We start from the raw sequence: 22,858 nt of genomic DNA, 5'->3' as shown, positions 1-22,858 counted from the left end.
TGAATACACATTTGTTTGTTTGTATATTTATTTGTATATTCTTGTCCACCGCGTTCGGTTCAACAAGAGATAGATATAAAATACAATGATGGGGTCCTTGCCGTTTTAAGTCCGTAGGCTGAAATTTCAGCCTGTCAGCTGTTGCATTGTTGCCTGTCTGTTGTTGCATGCATTGTATAGTAGTTTTCGAGCAGCTATCTAAGTAGGTATAATATACAGGTGGGCTTATCCCAAGGTGTATCAATTTAGAAGGCTGATTTTTATCGCTTCTTTTTATGAATGAAGATTTTAAGAGAATTTGAAAATGAAGATTTTAGTTTTTTAAATTAACTGTTACATCTTAATTAGGCCATACGGCCCGTTGAAGATTAATAAATAATAATAATAATAAGAGTGTTTTGAGTATTTGTCAAGCCTCCAGAAAGCTTGTTCGAACAAAAGTTTTCACCCATCCTGTCAAGAAGTGATATTCAAATTTGGTTTAAAAAACCAGCTATGAGACCACCTGGACTACATACACTTTGATTCTAGATTCCACCACGTGATCTCTTTAATGCACCTTGGGGTAAATGTAAACAACACCGTGTTTTCGAGCAGCTACTCGAATCTAATTCTAGTTTTGAGGCTAGAATACTCTAGACTGAAAATTGCAGGCTAGTTTTTTGTATGGTTTTGTATGGAGTGTTTGCGTTTGCAGTCATTTTTCAGTTTTGCATTTTTCCGACCATTTTCTAGGCTTTCTAAACATCCCAGAACTGTTTGGCCATGTTAGAAGTCGTAAAGTGTGTCTAGTCATATATTTTTTGGAACTTTTTCAATTCGTTTTATCCAGCAATCTGCATCAGGACACCACACTACAGAAAAGAACTCGAATGTAGAACGAACGTGACTGACAAATATCGCCTCAAACGGCTAAATGATACTACAACACAATTTTGGACACAAATGACTGAGTAGTTACTAGTACACCAGTTTGAAAACAAGTCCAAAGGGTGTTACAGTTCTCGAAGACAATCTTTTTCGCATTGTTTTTGCAAGATCATGTACTTAAGACGGTAAAAGTAATATTCATACCAACCTCAAAACGTCATCTTCTGCGACGTCTTTATACCTTTAAGGGAAGTTTCGTTCGGAATGATTGCCTTTGATAACGAACATGGCAACGAAAGCAACGAAATAACGCAAAGCTGTATCTATAATGTACTACGTGGAAATCTGCTCCCAGGTTCGCAGGTAAAAGAGATGTTCACTGCTACCACTGCTGGCAACCGTCGCGGGCGCAGGCTGTTGTACCACATATATATCATACATGTAAGATCGTGCGTAAGATGGCAGAGGAAGCTCAGAAACTCGGAAACATTCCCGTGGTGCCGTTCCGTGACACAATGTTCCTCCAGATTGCACACGCACAATTCACGTACGCGGCAGCAGATCTCTGGGTCACACATACACACACTCACACACAGTGAAAACATACACATACGCAATATTTATGTAAACGGGGTCGTAATTTATGTTAGCTGGGCAAAATTTACGGCCCACCTTGCCCTTTTACATCCAATAAAGATGTTTCGGTTGTCTTACGGTTTTACGCGTCTAAACAGCCAACAAGAACAACACACACCCTCATGCGCGCGTCTAAGAACAAACACCGACCAAAACTAAACTCCTCGTGATGGTATCTCCGGCCCGTAAGTGAGGTTGGAACGAAATCATTGACAATTTTATGTAGCAGAAGGCAAACAAAAACACACACAAAAAAAGAAAACAAAACTGCAACAAAAATAAGTTATGGAAACGCGTTTTATGTCGCAATCCGGCACGCCGCGTCCAGCGAATGGGGCGACACAGCGTCGTAGCTCGGAGCATTTGGAGGCAGGTGTAAAATATGTGTGACCGGTGTCGAAATAATAATGCAAAAGCTTACAGCCGTATGATGCCACACCGGCACCATTTCTCCCCTTCTCTCTCTCTCGCTCTATTTGATGGTGTAAAATTTATCGTTCACCAGACCCTGCCAGTGGACGTGACAATGTATGTACCAAGGTTGCCCAAAGTTTGTCGCTTTGTTTTACGTGCCATTCCGAGGGTGGTTTTTGTTTTATTGATGACGAACCTTTTGTCTTTGGTCGAATTGTTTGCCAACGGGGTCGTAAAAAATCGGGTCACCCGTCTTCAAGATATCGACACATCTTGTTTGTATGTGTGTGATTTTCTTGTGCCCATCGCCAGGGCCCACACCACGTTTCGGTGGAACCGTATTATTTGCCAACTTTCCCACAGCGAAGTGTTTCCGCACAGCGAGACGAGAGCTAGCCCGAGGGCAACGTCAGAGAGTACAGCCGAGAATAATTAAAATTATAGCGAAGATAATTCGCCATTCGGTTTCATTGCGAGTTGGCGCACACATTCCGAGTGCTGCTCCTGCCCACCTCGCGGCCACTGCAGTCCGCCAAAAAGGGGGTAACGCGGCCGAAAATAGACGCCATCTTCAAGAGACGAATTTATGTCCATTCGGCTGCGACTGCTGGTGGCTGGTGGCTGGTGGCGATTGTGTTTTCTCGGAATTTAGAGGAATGATGGAGGTAATTTTAACTCTCGTTACTGCACGGTCTCGGTACCAATCGTGACGCAATGAGGGGGAGGGGGGAGGCTGCACTGGCGGGGGATTGTTGAGAGGTGGTGGTCGCAATTGGGTATTGGTGTAGGGTATTAGATATAACGATGAGGAGTGTCTTACTGTGTCTTGCGGCTCGGCATGACGAGTCACTGAAGATGCAATTGTGGTGTGTTTTTATTACCTCATTTGATGATGCTCGTTTCGGTACAGCTGTGTGACGGTGTGTGTGTTTTTTTCTGCCTGAGCTCATGCGATAAGAGGAGCAAAAGATGGTTAATACGAATATGTGCTGATTTATGATCTATTTACGTTGTGATTTCACTTCTTGTTTATCAGACTTGTTTGTAATGCTGTAATTGGAATTAATATCTTTATACAATTGAAAGTTTCTGAATACATAATAAATTTCAGAAAATATTAAAGAAATATGGAATCAATTGAACTTCCCAAAAGAAAAAAAAGGTAATTTTTGGGCTAAAGTGGTAAAATCGTGAAGCAAGGTTTACAAGATTATTGTTTGTAATCAGTTGTCGATGTGCTTCAATACAGCTACTTTCGCAAGATGTAGAATCAATTTCCCTTTCTCCATTCTAGTCGGGCACACACACACACACACACACACATTGCTAACATGGCAAACATGAGCCTCACAGCCCTTTTCCCTAGTGCCGAACCCCTTGAAGAAGGGTTCTGTGGTGTGCCGACGAACGAGCAAGAACAAAACGTCGTTTGGGTGATTGTTATTCAGTACAACGACGTAATGGAACATGTGGGTTCCCACTAGCACAGTGGAATTCCTCGACCGCCTTTTGGGCCTCTTTTCCACGCGCCCAGGCATCGAAGACATCAAAGGCGCGCACGGTGCAAAATAATGGTGTCGAAAACTTCTCCAATCCATTTATCCACCATCGGCAACGCGTGTGCTTTGGAATACCGGTTGTGTGTGTGTGTGTGTGTACTGTTGCTGCTGTGCTTGGAGCGTGTGTAGTGGAAAACCACTTGAAACATGGTTGTTCTTGTGCTTGTTTTTTTTGTTGTTGCTCCGTTCCCTTTTATTTTACGCGAAAAATACAACGCCTCTCCAGTGGCATCGACATTCGACATTTGAGTGGAAAACGTTCGCGAAAGGGCGTCTGTTGTTGTTGCCGCCATCGTTTGGTGGGACCGTGGGGCCACACGCATCCAACGCCACCTGCTTCTTCAATGGCATGAGGTGGGCAAAAATGGTTCTTGTTTTCACTTGTTACCCTGCCAGTGTGTGTGTGTGTGTGTGTGTGTGTGTTGGCCCAGAATGTATATTGGTTGCGGGGCGTGTCGAGTCAAACAATCATGTCGCTCCGTGGCTCGTGTACATTTGCTGTTGTGTCGAGTGTCAAGGGTCTTTGCACAAACGCCTTCCCAGTCACTAACACGGCTGTGGCGTTGTGAGCAGTGCCCCCCAAAAGTGGCCCGAATATTTCTACCAACAAGTTGCCTGATTCATGCAGCTCGTTCGAGAGGGGTTAAGAGTAAGGTGGGCACAAACTCCCGGCCAGCCCGTCTGTCATCCAGGCCCATCAGCATCGTGCAGCAAAAAGGACCTCTTATCGCCTCTTGCTCAACGCGGTCCACTTGGGCCCCGGGCGTCGAGAAAAGGGCTCTTCTGTTAATTATTCTTAATTTCTTATGATAATTTCTTCATCTGCTTATTTTGGAAATGAAACGATATTTTTTTTTTGATTCACCCTTTTCTATTGCGTTCGTTTGCGCAATGTGCACTGACGCAGACAGAGAGTAGGAAAGGGAGAAACGAAATGAAACGGTGTGCTGATGGAGTTTTCCACGAAACGGCAAGGGTATGCAAACATAATCCTGCTCGAGTGAAGTGACTGACGTTCGGGGAAAAGGAACCAAGCTGCCTGCAACTGCCGAGCTGGGTGGTTGATGGCGTCGCTGCTGCTTGTGCAGATTGCTACGTTTGAAGACGATAGTGCCCGGTGTCGGGTGAAGCGTAAAAATACATTTTGAATGAGAAAATATTTGCGCAAGATAACTTAGTACGAAAGGCGCTCGATTCGTGCGATGGAGCGCCATAATGAAAGTAATGGCAGTGAAGCATAAATCAAAGAGCTTATGCTCATGTTAAAACATGGTTTTGTGTTCCTGGTTTTGGTGCGAAGCGTTGAAAACCCTTCCCGGTAGTAAATTTGTAGAATTTTCTTATGGTTGCTGCAATTGTGAAATGGCAACTTTAACCTCTGTACCTTCATTTTCAACTATTTTAAACACAATCGCTTCGAGCGGGAAGTTGTTGAAGTTTAAATTATTATGCAACACATTCGATAACGTTCAACCCGTGGTAGCCCCTGCCCGTCGTCGGTGGAACGAAACTTTGCCAAACTGTTTCACCATTTTCTCTTTGCAACTTCTTCCACCATCATCTGGCAAACCTTTTGCCCTCTGTAGGGACGCAGTCCTTTGTGTGCCGCAACACGAGTGGTCGATCAAAAGGCTACCACTGTCTCCATCCCATTGCTAGTATCTGCGTTGTTTGATAACCATTCTGGGAAGGGTATTCCCAGTACGTGTCACCTTGCTGGACGTAAAGCCGGCCCTGCTCGCCAACTGTCAAGAGGTAGTCAAGTGTGTGTGTGTGTGTGTCTATGGTCCAAAGGATGGGATGTTTAGACGTTAGATTTCCTAATTAGTGGCTTGTGAAGGAGTGCTCCGGAGGGTGCACCCAGGCAGCACAGGGAGCGGCAGCAGCACTCGAAAGGAAACTTTTACATCCGTTTGCTTACGGTAGCAGCCCAAGCAGCCCGAAAGGACCAATGCCAATGCCACTAACGCCAAAGGCAGGAAGCGAAGTGAAACGATGTTCGTTAGGTGGAAATTAAAAAGGAAGTAAGGATGGTGCGCTAGGCAGCCTTGTGGTACTTCCATCGCCGTACTTTGTCCTTCGTTTGAAGCACTTGCACACTATTACTATACACACACACACACACACACACACACACACACACACACACACACACACACACACACACACACACACACACACACATTCAACGATGCGTACGATAGTAATGAATATCTTTGGAGCTAGCAACATTTCAAGACGCACCGCCGCTCTGTTCGTTCCATCTGGGGCACTTTGATCGTAAACAGCACAAACAAATGCCACCCGAGACGCTTTGCCCGCTTGCGCTCGGAGTGGTCGAAAACTTTCGCTCGGACGGTGCCCTTAGCCTTTTAGTTGCCTCCAATCGCCGAAGCGCCTCGTAAACTACCGGAACAAACTTTCATCGACCGAGATGCACTCCGAAGATATTGGTCGCTTGTTTCTTCGGTAGAGTTTTGTGGGTTTGTTAAAGTTTCCCGTTTTGGGTGTTTTTTTTTTTTCAACACCAAGGATACTGCCAATATGATGGTTTCACATGTGATGCAATCTAATACACTCTCTCTTTCGCGCATACAAACACGCACGCCGAAACGTGCACACTTCTTGAAAAGGGAGTTTGATTTTCGGCGAAAGTTTTACGACACTTTTTACGACTGCATTTATGGTGCATCGTTTCTGGACATGTGTCCGGCACAAATGAAGTGTTCAGCTAATATTGTCCCTAGTATCGGGGTGTTTTTCTCTTCCTTTTTCCATCTTTTCTTGCGTAGTGTTGGGGCTGTTACTGGCAAGCAGTGTAATCAGTCGGGTGGTTTGCTTTCTAAACTGCAGTTGTTTTTACGACGGCATCCAGCGACTAACGAAGCGTGGCAGACTCGTGCAGCAGCGCCAAACTTATGTAGTATTTTATCGAAAGAAAATGATAACGATGGCGATCAATTGATTTGGTTACTGGTGATTTCTTGTGCAATAAACTTTAGCATTTTTAATGCAATAGTTGTTTTTACTGAATCAACAAGCACTTTACCTAAATTACTTTATAAATATTGCATTTAAATGTTGGTTTTTCTTATACTTAACTGTTTGTTTATTGGGAAGTGTTTAAATTACTATTAAAGCTCGTCAGCTTGAATGCACATTTCATGTAAAAGCAGCACCAAGACAAGCAAGCGGGCAGATGTGTACACAGAAAAAAAACTTGAAAAGAAGTAATTAAAAGCAAAACAAACCCTCTCCAGGAGTGATAACAACGCAAGGCAAAGAAGGAAAACCGTTTCAAAAAGCATACAAAAACCCGGGTGGCATAACAGAAACCCTCGTTGCAGCCAATGATGAAAAAAAACAGAGACAAAAAACAAAGATAAGTTAACGAAGCACTGGTGGAAAAGTTGACTTTCATTCCACCGTCGGTCCTGTTTTTTCCGCTACGGAGGGCCCCATAAGCCAGGCGATTACAAAGCGAAAGGTCCACTTAAGAAGATTTTGTTTTATTTTTGCTTCCCGGCCCGGCCTTTCAACTGCCGCTGGCCTTCCTGCCTGCCTGCTTGCACACTGTCTGCCGACGAAGTGGCAAAGTTATTTGCCTTCCACCTTCCAGACACCCTTGAGGTAGGAAGACCCGTTTCCCAGGGTCCCTGGCTGCACCCGCTTGCACCCGGGAGGTTGTTGAGAGTTGAGAAAACAAGTGATAGAAGCCGCCAACAAAACACGTTCCAGCAGCAGCACCAGCAGCACCAGCGGCAGCATCATTTTGGGGATTGTGAAAATGAAGAAATGAAAATGACCAAAGTATCGCAGGTTGACAAGTGGATGGTACTTCTTTTTTGCAGGGCAAATGTTTATCGGCTTTCTTATGCACACACACACACACACACATAAAGACTGTTCACTGTTCACTCTGTCCAACGCTCAGCCAAGACAGCTTGACTGCTGGACCTCCTCTGGGCCATCTTTTCTACTCCGTTCGTCGGCCGGCAGTGCGAAAAGGTCTCCGCTGCCAACTGAAATGCTAAGTTCAAAGAACTTAACTTTTTGCTACTCAAAGGCACAGAAACAAAGCAAGAAAGAAATGGCCCTGCCCTCCCCTTCCTCTGCCCAGCCAACGCAACAGTGGGAGGGTGGGAAGACGAATACGAAACTACGAAAATGCCACCGGTCGGGTGGAATTCAACTAAAATGTAACATAATTAAATTTTTATCATTAAATTACGCCTTGCGTCTGCTGCGGGTGAATCTGCTTTCGCTGCCGCTGGGTGCTTCATTTTACTCTTCATTTGTGTTTTTTTTTTTTGCTCGAGGTTCGTTTAGTGCGCTTGATGGTTGCTTCGGTTGCTCGGTTTTGCGCTTCACTCGCTAGCTGCCAGTGGGCTGCTTATGAAGCGGGGAGCGGGGTGCGACATTTTGCGAGATTGGTCGACTCGAGATAGGGGACTTACTCTCGGCGAGCTGGGAGCGTCGCGAGACAAAACCTTTCCCCGCTGAGGCAGGCTTGCTTTCACCTTGGGTGCGTCGCTCGGTTCAGGTTTGAGTTCGCCGGGCCGAACGGCTCGGTGCAACCATGCGGTAGTTTTCCTCATCAGCGTGGAAAATCTGACCGATTCATCGCAGGAAAGCATCCGTGGCGTGGCCACTCGCAAGCGTTTGGAAGTGGCGTTTTGGCCTGCGGACTCGGGGACCGCTGCGTGGACCTATCCATCCATCTATCCACGGGTGACCGAAAGACACACGCTGCTGCAATAGCGTGAAAGCGTCGCCAAAATGAGCACCGACTGACACTGGCAGGTGTGCCCGAACGCGCACACCGATTCGTTCTCGACCGAGAAAAGCGTTCGAGTGAACGAGTCATTTGAGCGAAATCACATTAGAAGCGCGAACGGGCACGGTTGAGAAGGGGGGGGACAGCGATGGTTGAGGCGATGGTGATGGTCGTTTGATACAGTGTTGATATAGGCGTTTTGGCACCGTGTGTTGTCGGTGTGGAAAGGCGGCACCGGCAACAAACCCCATTACGGCAGCAGGTGAGCAGGGATTAGGAATTATTTTGGACTCCATTTCGTCCGTCGCAAATTTATCGTATTAATCTACGTCTGCGCTGTGTTGTTGTGGGTTTTTTTGTTGCCTCCGCCCAAGCTTGTTGATGATGGAATGGAAACGGTTGCTTCAGAACATTAGCAAAATTAATGGAACGGGAATGGCGGCCTGTGTGCCGCTGTAGCGAGGAATGTGTCGTTTTTGTTGTTGTTTTGGAACAAATGGGTCGTTTGTTTCCATCGCGACACAACAGGGAAACTATCAAGGGCAGTTGGAAGTATTTTTAAAACTCGTTAATAGTTAACTGCCTTGGGCAGGGTGGCCGATCCGACAGCTTGATCGGTCAAGAATGGAGACGCCCGGTCATGGAGACGCCCGGTCATGGAGACGCCTGGTCATGGAGACGCCTGGTCATGGAGACGCGCGGTCGTGGAGCTGCCTGGTCATTTACACATTTCGGGTTTAGTCAACATTTCGTCGAAACAAAGTTGAAGCGGTAAAAGGTGTCTTAAATTTGTCTCAAGCCGAAAACCATTCCTGTCTTTTGTTGTTTCAATCATAAATCATCTCATAATGTTTGTCCACGGCGGAGGCGCTGGATGTATGGCAATGCTCAACAGCGTGGCTTCTCTATGCGCGCGCGCGCGGTCCATCAACAAATATGACACAACGCTCTGTTCGTATTGTGAGAAAACATTGAAACCATCCCAAAACAAACACTCGGCACGGTTCAGTTCAACGTACCAATTTGGGCACCGGTCCAAAGGTTTCCCTCACACAGTGCACGGCGCGGGTGAGTCGCGAGGTCCTTGTTGGCAATAGTATCATATTTCGGTGCTACATCAAGGTCTTGAGGCAACTTGTTTTCTGTAACAAACATCTAGAAGGACAAGTAAGTGAGGATTTAGATACTCGTTCGGTTCAGTAGGCAATGGCTTGAATGAGACGGTTTGATTTGACGGCATAGAACGTCTTAAGTTTCATCCAAATCATGTCCTTTTGTTGTTGAGGTTGAATATTAGATCACAATGGGAGGAAGATGTTCAGAAACAAGAGTAGTGGGAAATGATAAACATTCACACATACAACGTGGAACGTGTCAGGAAAAATGAAAAGTGTAAAATCTACAACAACATCTTGAAAGAAGTTTTTATTCGGGATCAAGAATCAAAGAACGCTTGGGGCGATCAACACCTTACCCGGCTGGTCGCACTCTCACCAGCATCACCTTCGCTCCACTCACCTCGGGGCGCCAGAATTGTCAAGCTCATCTGGCCCTCTCCCGGAATAGTTTATTCCGCGCGTCCCCGGAAACGATGGGCGGGGGTGAAAGGAATCGAATAAATTGAAAATTCAGCGAATCGACAATGGTAACCGGGAAATGGTCGTGCCCCACCTTCTTCTTCACGGCCCGAAGCAAGGTTTGGAGACGTCGGGTGGAGAAAGCAATCGAGGCGTTTCCATTTTGGCACATTGTTTTTCGCCGTTTCGGGCCAAATCCCCAGCAGCGTCGTCGTCGTTGATCGGTTTCGAGTCTTGGAGAAATCCTTCGCCACTCAAGTGCCGTGAACGGTGGTCGGGAGGGGAAGGGTGAGGCGTGGTGGGTTTAGGGATTCGATTCCATGTTGCCATTGGGGCTGTCGTTCGGTTTCGCCCAATGCCGGTCGACACAGGATGACGGGGCAGACAAAAGCAATCGGCAAAACGGAATTTCGGACCGTGCCCCAGAAAAGGTTCTTCATTTGTACGTTTCCGGTTGCCTTCAATCATCGTCATCGTGCTCACCTGTTACCAGCGCTGGGAGGGTGGGTCGGGTTACTCCCTTTCCATCGAATGCTGGAAGGAATGTTCTTGTCAGGGTTCTAGGATTTTCCTCTCCTTTTCTTTTTTGCTAAAGTAAAGTAAAGGGAAAATTTAAGAGTTTCCTTCGAATGGCCAAAACTAACACTCTCGCAGCCCACTTGCAGGCTCACACATGCCCTTCGTCCAGGTGCCCTTTCGGTCGCACCTGGTGGACATTCGGATTCATTCGATTTTTCTCCCTCCACTTCCGACCCACTTTTTTTTTTGGCTGATAGGTTTCCATAGCTTTACCAAATGGATTGACAATGTGCGATGGGAGGAGGTGAAAAAAGCAGTGTACGACGCGAAGGTGAAAACTCCTACACACTCTATACCACCTGGCACACCTGGAGAAGGGAGACGGTCCAAGAGCTGTAGGGAAAAGCAAAATATATAGAAAATCGAAATCCAGCAGGAAAGTGAAGGTGATTCTTCAATTTTACTCTTGAATAGAAACGATAATGAATATCGAATAAATTGCTTTTTCTTTTTCGATGCTCTCTCTTTCTCTTTTTTCTCTCTCTTACTCACACACATACATACAATTGAAGAAAAATCCGTGTTCGGCGTAACAAGCAGTTCGTTTGTGGCTACGTTCGGAATTTTCTACGCGTTGGCTCTTTCCCTTGCTACACGAGGCCCGTTTCCTCACAGCACACTGCGCCAACCAAGGGATGATTTTCGCCATTTTAACGCTCACCAGCCCGCCAGTGTCCGATGTCAGTACCAGTGTCGCTGCGATTGGGATTGGGTTTTTGGGCCCCTCAATGTAAGCATCCGGATGGTTCTTCCGGCTTGAAGCTGGAGACGTACATGACGCCGAACCTTCGCAATCAAACCAGGTCGCCGGTGAGCATGATTTATTTCGCACCGCTCGCTCACCCAATCTGGCTGCTGCAGAGCAAGAAAAAATCGCCAATTCATCGTACAGCGGCAGTGCGGCTTTAACAAAAGGTTTTTGGGCCACGCAACTGCGCGCTTTGCCGGAAGCTGCCGGAAGCCGAACGTCGTCGATTCTCGTAGCGTGATGGATGGGAAGTCATAGGTTGGTGTTATTTTTTGTCTGGTCGATTCAGCACCACTACTTATTTATTCATAGTCACGTACCAGCGGCTGTCTTGGCGTGTGTTGCCCGATGGTTCAGATTTTTCTTTTTGCCTCCCTTTGTTTGCCCCCCCCCCCCCCCTTGGAACTCGATCGAATTGGCAGTCAGTTCAATTTCGCTTGATTTGCGCTAACTCAGTTCCATCTCCTTCGGTCTCATCGGGGCAGAAAATAATTCACTTTTTTTCTATTTCCTTTTCTTTGTCTCTCCTTTCCGCGCTTGCTCTCACACACACACACTCGGTGTATTTGTGCTCGTGACACGTGTTTGCGTGCGGAGTAGCACTTTCCTCCGGTAGCACTAATCTGCTCCTAATCTTATGTTCGAGCGGACCCGCGTGTGCAAATAGAAACGGGGCCCGTTACGGCAGAGAAAATACACATCACCGAGAACCAATCATAATGGTACCGGGGAAGTGGGGCGTAACAGGGGGGGGGGAGCCTGCTTGTGGCCAGAAAACAGTGTCGCTTCATTTGGCAGCGAGGTCGCAAAATTGATTGGGGTCGATTAAATGCTATTTGTCTCGGTATCGCCCCGCTGGAGGCTGCAGATGATAGCCGCGCTTCGTCCAGCGAGCGTACAGTTTTACGACAGCACCACGCCGATACCGTTAAGCACAAAACCTGCGGCCGGGATTTTATGGTCCTTCCGTATCCGGGCCGGAATGCTGTAACCAGTGGGTTTGAGGGGTAAATAATGTATAGAAAAGGGAGGAAAAAGAGGAAGTAAAAAAATACTGATCCATTTTATTATATCCCTGATTTATCCTCGATTTTCCACCCATACCTTACTCCGGCATCGCTTAGAAGATGCTGAAGCATTTGATTAGAGGGTGTGTGGACAAAAGCGTGTTCGCTGTTAATTACTTTGTAGAACAAAGTCTTCAGACATTGCCTCCACCGTCACCGGGCACCCAAACCAAATCCTCTACATTCGACCGGCTCGCGCCGGCACGCCTGGATGCCAATCAGTGGCGCGCCGACTGCTGACAAGCCAGTGAAAAACTTCTGCCCCTTTTCCGCCAACTCAGCCTCATCCTTTCCCGCTTCCGTTTCCACTTTGTTCCGCTGTTCCGGTGCAAAGTTGTTCACTCTTTTTTTTTACTCACGCTCTTTGTTCTGCTTCTATCTGGTTAGTCCACTTGGTCCATCAGCTTACCAATTAAAAGTTTTTAAGTGCGGGGCCCTGTCGTCGGCAACAGTGAAGTGGCTAGCTAACATAATTTTGGTGCCTGTTGGTATTTTGTCGTTTTTTTTAATTTTCAAACTTGTTTAGAATTTTTCATAAATCGGAGGCTGAGCACTGGAGGATTGGGCTTGAGCGGGTTTTGTGCGGTGGTTACTGACGAAGAGTTGCTGCTAACAATCCATCGCTAGACATCCCGCGTGCGAGATCAAAGGATAATGAGCACGGACTGGCTGTTCAGGGCCCGTCCATATCTCTCTCTCTCTCTTATCCGCTCTCGCTCGTGTTTGGCGCTGCAGAGGGTGAAAGTTTTGCGCGTTTCAAAACCCTTGACAACTTCAGGACAGGCCTGGAATGGATGAGCTTCTTGTTGATTGGGATCTCGTTTGATCATTCGATTAGATGGTATTTAATTTGAGTTAAAGTGTTAGCATCGAGATTGTCAATTTTCGTTTCACGGTTTAAACATTTTGAACGATTGAGCTATTCATTATCTTAGCTGAAGTTGCTTTTACCTACAGTGTCTTACTTTCATGCTTTTTATACTTAAATTAATACATGTTTTACATCTTTTCAAAAAACAAAGTTAAATATGTGCATTGTTTTTCATCCAGCGTTGTTGATACGTTCACAAGAAGGCTCTTCGGTAACACTTCATTTATGCACAACAACACCCACACACAATGCACATGAAAAAGAAACATCTCTTTGCCAGCAGATATTTACACTACAACATGAGTTCGTATGCGTGTGTGTGTTTATGCTGATCTCTTTGCATTTTCTCTTACTTATAATTACCGCCCTGCACGTGTTGGTGTTGCTTTTGTGTGTTTCTTTGTTCCTTTCCAAGTAGAACGTTTGTCGCTTTACGCTCGTAAGCTAAGTCGCAGTCTAGGGCGGCTTGCTCTGTAGCCGATGCTATTAGAACTGTTCCCGAGCAAAAGCGCCACCACCATGTGCCGGCCGTGCCAGGAAGATGAGCTACGCAAAGGTTAAATAGCACTTGAAGCGAACACCAACACGCGGTCGGTTGGAAACGGGGCGTCACACCAGCCCGCGATTCCGGTTCGAAGGACCAAATGAGGCGAGCAAGCATTGGGCAAACAAAAGCCTGGGCACCGTGTTGTGCGCCTTTTCGCAGAACGACCCCAGGACAGTGGTGTGCAAATACGAGGGCGAGGCTTTTGGTTCGCTCTTCCTCTCGGGCTCGTGCTCGTGCCGGCAAACCGGCCAGCGTTTGTGTGGGGGGAGGGGGTGTGCAACAAGAAGGGGAGGAGTTACGGTTATCAATTTGGTAAAATGCCGCTCACCTGCGTGCTGTCTGGGTAAGACGTTTCTCGGTAGGGGTGCGAGGCCCGAGCACTGTCGGTTGTGCAAAATCTTGTTGTTAAGGACGCACCTGATGAACTGACAGGTGCTTCTGGGTACCGTGGTGAGGTGGGTTTTAGTGGGCGAGTGGGCGCACCGAATGCCCACCGGCAAGCGTGGTGTTGATGGGGGAAATAATTAAATTAAATTTCTCAACAACCAGCAATAGCGAACTACACAAACACCGAGCAGCAACAAACACACGACCGCTTGAGGGAGGTGAAATGAGCTGGCGAAAGTCCAGCGACGACGGGTGGATCCGACGATCCGAGTGTTTGTGCTTTCATTGAGCGACTGGTTGGCATTATGGTGGCACAGCAACAAAAAAAGGACAAAACAATGTGCTGCACCGGACAGATAACGGCTTCATTTAATCAAACGGTGCGGTGTTAGCACGGTTGGCAACATTTCAAACCTACGCCTTCGGCCGGCCACGGTTTTGGGTTTTGTTGGCATTCGGTGAGTGGGATTGTTTAAATGAATGGGTGAAAATGAGACCGATTCCCAGCTGTGCCTGGTGTATTTGCACGAAAGAATTTATGATAAATGATTGCTTAATTTAAGATTGATAGCATTTTCGAAGGTGATTGGTAGGAACCCCCGCATATGCTAACTGAAATGAATATTATGATGGTAGATCTGAGAGTTTTTTGTTTCATTACGTCGTGTGTTTTTGTGTATCAAACGCTCAATTCGCTGCCAAATAGCAAGCACCCTCTACTGTGTGTTCTTAAAAATGGTTTAATTTACGCTGAACTTTGCCAGGCACAGCGGGTATTAGACTTTTCCTTTTCGTTAAGACATTTTTAAGCCTTCGCTGGGCTGGAAGCGCTTGTAGCTCAAGATTACATCTCACCCATTGCAACATTTGCTGTTGAGGATTAGCTGCGAATGTGGTGTGTGTGTGTGTAAAAGATAACAGCAAAATTGCAAAAGTACAAATGGATTTAAAAACACGAATTAGAATTTTGTTTGTGTCTGCGCGCTCCACATGCGTGTTGCTTTCGAGAGAATTACAATGCATTGGAATGGAATTTGGAAAATGGAAAACAATCGCCGACGGCAAATGGATCATTCCTGAGGCGAACGCAAATGGAACTTTCCAACCCCGTAGCTTCAAACGGAATAATTTAACAGAATGTTTTGAAGAGATAACACAAATGTTTTAGGCCGAAAGAGCAGCACCAATGCTCTGCCGAGCGTACACGCGTGATGTTTAATGTCAAAAGGGCTTAAACGTTAATCCATAGGGCAAGTGTGCTCGGCGTGTACGTGGAAAAAGGCGCTGCGTATGTTTTGAAAGCTGCTTTGGATCCTCCAGACAAAATCATCATCCAGAACCAGGTTGTGTTCATTGTTGATTGTTTATGCTGTGTACTTTTGTACGTTCTTCGCCATTTTAACTGCTCCAATTTAAACCAGATCCACAGACAGTCGTGTAACAAAAAGCACTTCCTTTTGCTGCAATTAATAATCGCTTGCACCGGTCTTAATTAATGGTACGTACAATTTTACACATGTTCACCTGCGGGCACACGGGCGATGGAAACATTGTTCATCGCTCTGTCTGACTCGTAAACCACACACCGATCAACAGATTCATCACTGTCGCGCACTCGCCCCAGTCGGTCGGTTGCATCTCTTCCGCATTCTACCCTGCACGAGCGTAATGTAAAACTCCTCTGCACGCATCCACAACACACACACTCACACACTCTTGCCAGACACTCTATTTACGCCTAACAAGCGCGCACGGGAGCGTCGAAACGCAGAAGACGACAAACCGAGCAAAATAAACGACGTCGCACCGAAGTCACCTTTGTGTGCACCGAATGCACACCGCTGCACTCTGCAAACGCCGGAGCATTTCGTGCATAGTACACACATTCCCCACATTCGCCACTTAAAGCAGACGGGCTGAACAGCAATGGTAGGGCGGGCGGTGTCGTACCGCAAGGGTCGGAAAAGTCGCAACACAAGCGCGCACTCGCTTCTTGTTTTACTAATTTGCCCGAATAGCTCACCTTTGCGTATTTCGGCTATCGTCTGTCGGCAAGTATATGTGTGTGAGCGTGTGTGTGTGTGTGATTTAAAGACGAATTTTAATTAGATGTTGGATGTTTTCGCCACACCATTTGCTCCGCTACACCTCCCCCTGGTTCAGCCATGCTGCGAGAGCGCATAGAAACTTAGCGCAAACTTCGAGTAAATGCTGGTGTATTTTTTCTTTCTTCTCAGCTTCGCTCCGGTGACACAGTGGCGGTGTGATTTTGTGCCTGGAGTGTGTACCAGTGTACTGTGCACTCGCCTTTTTTAATTCGCACTCATGGTGCGTTAAGAAAAAAAAAACACAAAACCCCAAGCCCCAAGATACACCGACAGAACGGGAAACGCAAAAGTGAATAATGAAGGCGTGTTATACAAAAATTAAAATACGAAAAAGCAATCTTCTCCCCGGCACGGCAAGCGGATGGGGAGTTGCCATGGCTTATCGCATGGCTTTGGCTCCGGAAGCAGTGCTGCAGGATAACAATGCACAATCTGGCACCATCCAGGGTGGGAGTGTGAATGTTTTTTTTTAATATTTTTTTTGTGGTTGTCTTTGCACAATGATAGTGAAAAGAAGCAGCGCATCCCTTTTCTCAGAACACTCGGCTGTGGCTCACTCCCAACGAGACAATAGACGGCCAGTGGGCGAGAAAGTTGGTCCATGGGGCCGGCCGCGTCCAAGCGCCTTGGTGACGTGGCGAGCGGGATGGGACTGAAATTCCCGTTTTCCCTTTTCTGCCTTCTCACACTGTCTCTCTATCTCGTTCTCGCCCATCGTATCCAAGGAGAAAATCGCACGGGAAAGATTAAATATTCACTCGTGGTGGCGGTTATAAAATTGTATAATTAGCTTTGTTTTGCAACAGAATGTGACTGCACGGCGGGGTATCAGTGGTGTGCGCAGGGGTGTGTCTCTTGTGATATGCCGTTTTATGTGTGTGTGTGTATGTCCACTTCTAGAGCTAGTAAAACGCAGAAAGCACATCCAACTCGCTAAAGGCAACGGGGTTTTATCCCTTCCGAAGCGGCTAGCCCGTGTGCTCGCCACTCCGCTATGCTTGCCGATGCAGGGACGGTTGCATAGTTGCATAGTTTAGACGACGGGAACCGTCCAGCAATGGGAACAGTCCCCATGGGAATGGTCGTTAAGGGCAGCCGGTTGAATGCAATTGTTTTACCATCCAAATGAGCAGCTAGATGCGTTTCCGGGGCAAAGAACGATTGTGCGCTTCCGTCTTTTCCCATTCTTTTGCTCGGTCCCACAGGGCGCGTCCCGGTGCGCATTGTTTCAAATTCAAATGTCCTGTCCATTTGGTGGCACCGCCTGTTCGCACAGGAAACGGTATGAACTAGGTTCGAAAGTCGAGTAATGGAATAGAGTATGTACGCGTGTGGCTTTAGTGATTTGAATAAACGTGCTTTCGTGCGTCTTGCTCGTGCTTCGGTATTTAAATTCATGCAGACAATTATTAATTGACAGAGGATGATTACTTTTTAAATAGATTTTAATTTAACTCTATACCGATTTGAGAAACATCTTGCGTCTATTTACACACAGCATCAACAAACACTTTTTATTGCTTTTCAGAGTCCTTTGGAGGGTCCACTCACACCGTGTCTGGTCGTTTGAAATAATCAACACCAGCCAACATTGAACCCCGCAACAAATAATCATATTAAAGCGTTGCGCTGCTACATTCATTGTTCTATTTGCCGCATTAATAAACCTCGCCCGGTTTGGTGGCGCAGGACAGTGGCACTTTGGCACTTCGTTTTTCGTTTCTCTTGTTGCTCTCTTTCTACTCTCTGCCCTCTGTCCTTCTCGGGCCACTGGACTGCACGCACCGTACATTGCCCGTGGCGGTGGTGAACCGTTTAGAAATAATTTAATCGAAAAAAAAACAGGTTTCGGCAGTGTTTGGGTGCGAAATTTCGAATGCAGGACCCGTTTTCGCATGATGTTTTCGCCAGTGGTTGTTGTGTGTGTGTGTGTGTGCTGCCACTTTCGGTCCGTTCGCATGCCGGTCAGGTATAATTTGGTACGCGCGCCATTTTATGCGCGTTGCGTTATTGGCTGGGAGCTCCCCCTGCACAGTGGTGTCTGGTGCACACAGCAGTGCCGGCACACAGCCGAAAGGGACAATTGTTTTGTAAAATGAAACCGTGTAGTGCTTGGGAAATGAATTTGCGCACGTACAAAAGGGTTCCATGGCAGCAGTACAAGGGTCAGCTGAACACGGCCACACGGTGTTGGTTGATTTTTGTGTTCTCATTTTGTGCCCGTCTGGGAAGCTTAACAGAAAGCTGTGTTGTGTTCCAATTGGAGTGTATTAGTTTCATTGAAAGCTTATTGGAAATGATAGCAAAGCACGTATTTTATCAATTATACTATTGAAAGGAACATGTCGGTTCTGTAGGCAGCCTTGCAGCGGACGTAACTCGTAACATAATTTGGTGTACGGCACAAAGTGAAAGACAGTATTTATCATCCCTCCTTAATGTCGATTGACTCGAACCGCACAAAAGGCATCGCCATAACAGCATCGACGAATAAAAGTAATTAAATCAATACGATATTGATGGGTACGATTATGGGCGCGCACGGAAATAGCTTCATTGCTTCCACCGGCCATGCGCTGCGTTGCTATGTTTGTGGGTTGTTTTTGTCCTGCTTTTCTCCGCTTTCCTGCCGCAGCTCTCGAGTCTGCCCATCTAGTCAAGCTTCGCTCCCTACGCTCTGAGCTGTAGTGAGCACATCAGCAAATAATATTTACTTCTACGGAGCGCTTGCAAGCGATTTCCCTATTTTCGGCCAATCCGGTTAGCACAATAGCATTCGTAGAGCCGTTGGGGAGGAATGGTTGCGTAGTTTGGTATCAATATTGGCCCTTGGTACCATTCCGGCAAGCTGTTTATCTTTGGGTGGGTTTCAGAATGCAAGGATAATTAAGGAACAGCCTGGATGAGGGGCCAAACTGAATGCGGTAGCAGAAATCGAATAAATATCAAGCTGATTTGGGAGGATTCGACGTTTTTTGCCTTTTTGATTAAAGCGGAGAAAGTACCGGTGGGGAAGCAGGCAGGAAACACTAAACTGGGGTGAATTGCGTAGTACATATTGAGTTATGGCTTTGGGTGTGTTGGTAGGTTGTTGCTATATTTCTCTTCATGCTTTGCCCAGAAATCGAACGAAGGAGATACGCTCACATTAATCTAATGCTCATAAAATTAACCATAAAATGTAATTGTAGCAGCAGTCACCCAAGCAAAGCAACAGATTTGTGGCTGTAAACACGCTCTAAAGCAAGCACTGTTGCAAAAGACTGTCGAGAACTTTCTCGTTACACCCAAACCCCTTACGGCAGGACCGATACGATCAGCCTCAACGATTTGCTGTACCGCTCGTTCCCAGCCCAGCAGCCGGGGCCAGTAAGTCATGCAGTTTATTTTGATGGAGCTGAGCTTTCCTTCACATAGGCACAGTTGGTTCGCCATACTCGCTCCATACCCTGCTACACCGCAACACTTTTTTCACCCCTGGCTGAACATGGTTTTATCGCTGGGAACGCATTCTGCCGGCGGGCAGGCAAACTGATTCCCGTGAGTGTGCTATCGGTTAGATTCTACCACGTTTTCTCCCCCCAGCACAAAGGCTTCAACGGGGGCTGCCAGACCGGGACGACCGACCGGTCCGGACGAGCCGGAGCCCCACCGCTGCTATCATTTGTCGGGAGTTATTGATTCCGATGACCTAATTTCGACGCTTCCGGGGTAGAGTTCCTGGTGTACGGTACGGGCTCCATTTTGCTGGCACTACTGTTCGCTGCTGTGCTGGGCGTAGAATGTTCTCCTGTGCTGTAGGACCGTGCACACAGGAGAGCAACTCGTGCGATAAAAACAAAACTTCCTGCAATAGCAATCGAGCGGAGGAAAAAAAAACCGCTGTATCAGAGCGAAACGTTGGAAATTACATAGTTTCACCCTGTGATAGTGGGCGATTTCATGGAGCCACGCTTCCCGCTGCCACCCAGTTCGGTTCAGTTCCGCAAAACACAAAACCCTGTGAAGTACTTTTTATATCGAAATGTTTCGAATCGCTGCGCTTCTTCAGCACCGCCCAACTCCAACGCCAGGAGCGTAGATACACTACATTTTACACTTGTTATGTTGTTTGGCCAGTCCGGCCAGCGCTCCTGCCTCTCCCGCGCTTACAGCAGTAGTGTATGTATTGTGCGCGATCTGCCGTTTTTTTGTTGCTGTTTAGTTGTCCGTTTTGTACCACCATCCTCCAAACGGCAGCGAGGGAATGCTGCCAAAAGGGAAATTGTGCACGTGCTCTTGTACGAGCCAATTTTGAGCGAAGTTTTGTTTCCTGCTTTAGATATGTAAGAAGAGAAAGAGAAAAAACGCGTAACCCGGTGTGTAATGCAGACGTTGCATGAACATGGGTAAATTATGTAGCTTGTGCTGTGCGTCCTTTTTTTTGCGTTTTGGTGGTGGAAAGATTGTTGTTTGCGCAAGTGTTTGAGTAGATGTTATCTGATTTTATTTCAGACACAGTCCTTGGGTACGATTGTTGTAAACAATGGTTTGAAAACATGCCGGGAAAAGATGCTGATTTGGCACGCAATAAATGAGGTACATCGAGTCGCATCACAGAAACATAGAAATGATTTATATAATTAGAAAATGATTTGATCGTACAATTTGTCTAGTAATTTAATAGAATGACCCGAACTATATTGATGAACAACATAATCCACATATTCATCCTTTTCCATTCAGCACTTTCCGCCCAATCGATCAGCCCTTCTTAATTAACCACAATTGGTGGTTTCACACAGCTCACACCCATTCCCACCCAAGACGCTTCCCCTGGCGGTGGTCGTCGTCCTAAGCTGACACCAGTGACATCGCTGACCACCACCCAAACACTGACAGTTACGAAACTGACAGTTCGTGTTCAAACGAGGGGAGGGGAAAACGAACCATATACCGGGGATGGCCGATCGAACCGGCAAAAGAAGACTTGTAGGCGTCCACGTTTTGCTATCACCACCACCTGCCAACACCCCGAGACGGGCGGGACCTGGCCTGAGACAGTCTCAAGTGACTTACAGCTCAAGACAAATATTTATATTTTCATAATTCCTTTCCCTTCATTGCTGGCCTCTGCGGTGCGGAACTCTGAACTGACCTTTCGGGATCTGCATCATTCATCTCATTCGGGAACCGCGTTGCCGCGTCCATCACCGTTCGCCGTTCACTGCCCGTCTCGGCCCGCGGATGCGTGTGAATTAGATTGGTTGGGCGGTGGTCGATTGTTTATCTTTTGAGGAGCTTCCTCTCGAGCAGTTGAGAGGGTGCTTAACTTTTCACACTGCTTCCGCATCGGCCCCATTCGGCCATCCCTTGGGCCGACCCAATGGGCGCCGTGAATGAATGGACAGCAGGGGGCTTTCGGACGGAAGCAAATTTTTGGCCCGAGATTGAATGTCATAATAGTGTGGCAGTGTTTCGGGATAAGCTTTCTGCTGTGGAGAAGAAGCACCTTTGGTGAAATGTGACCGAGAGTGGTTGATGTAGCGTTCCGTGTTCCGTTCGGGTTCGAGTTGTGAAGTACATGCTATTCGTAAAATGCAACGGAGGATTTGCTCACCGCTGTTGCAGCTTTGAACACACATAAATCAAATCGGTAATAATCGGGTAACGCTTACCACTCAACTCTTTAGCGCTGCGTGCTCCTCGAGCATGATCCAATGCCTGCGCGAGATGACTTAATCACGCCGCCCCAGTAATGATACGCAGATGTGTCAAAATAATAGCGAAGTGCGAAGCGATTTTATTTTTAGCTCCCATCTCAAGGTGTGTCATCCGTTCGCTGGTGCGGTGGTTGGTTTGTTGTTTGTTGCACCGCGCCGCAGCTTCGATGTCAGCGGCATCTAGAGATGATGAAGTGATGTCTCACTCGGTTGTTTGTTTTTATTTTCCGGCCAGCACACGAAGGTGATGCTGTGCGCCGGGGGTAGGCAATGCAGTGTTTAAGAAACGGGAAAATGTTTATCGAGCAATGTTGGCTGAGAGTGGTCAGAGGTTTGTAAGACTGTCAATGAGGATGTTAGTAACGGTAACGGCTGTGTTTGTTTGTTTTTGATTTGCTTCATTAAACAAAAAAGTCGAGAAAGATGATTTATAAAGCAAATACTTGCACACTCATAAATGAGCCGTAAAGTATGCAACCCGCTAAGCAAAATTGGTAGTAACGTGCAAAACTGCTCGAATCCACTGCATGATTTAATATTTTATAGCGCAAGTGGTGTAAATACCTTTTTTTATGTAACGATAATGAACAATAAAGCTATTGCAATTGCAAACCATCTTTTCTGTTTACTCTGTCCCGCTTTTGTTCATCGGTACAAGAAACCCTTACCCAGTTGCTGCTCCATTTTCGCACTGGGGCTCCCAAACCCCAAACGGATACCACCAAGGGGGAAAGGAAAACCGCAGCCCAGTTCGGTGGTTTGCATCGAGCCGCTTCAATTAAACATTTTGCACCGAACAGGAAGGGAGGCTGCCTATCGTACAAAACCGATGCTGCACGAGAAACGGCGACCGGTGCACATTCGTCTTGCGGCGTGCGGAAGGCGCAGTTACGGGCGGGTGCACACAAAATGCAATTTATTCTCGCACACAAGAGCAGATGCTGCCCGCCCCATTGGCTGAGGTTTTTGGCGCGGCCAGAGCGCGTGGTAAGGGACAATGGTGTGAGGGAGCTACA

At 46.9% G+C, this 22,858-nt stretch overlaps 1 protein-coding gene across 4 annotated transcripts in view; it reads left to right on the top strand.

Annotated features, from left to right (window-relative positions):
- The window catches only part of LOC120948088 (serine-rich adhesin for platelets), a 161,232-nt gene that overhangs the window by 15,783 nt on the left and 122,591 nt on the right, over window positions 1-22,858 (top strand). The window lies entirely within an intron of this gene.

Source organism: Anopheles coluzzii, chromosome 2, assembly GCF_943734685.1.
Source record: "Anopheles coluzzii chromosome 2, AcolN3, whole genome shotgun sequence".
In the NCBI taxonomy this organism is placed as follows: Eukaryota; Metazoa; Arthropoda; class Insecta; order Diptera; family Culicidae; genus Anopheles; species Anopheles coluzzii.
Note: the sequence above shows the minus strand (reverse complement) of the source record. Positions and strands in the feature narration are given on the sequence as shown.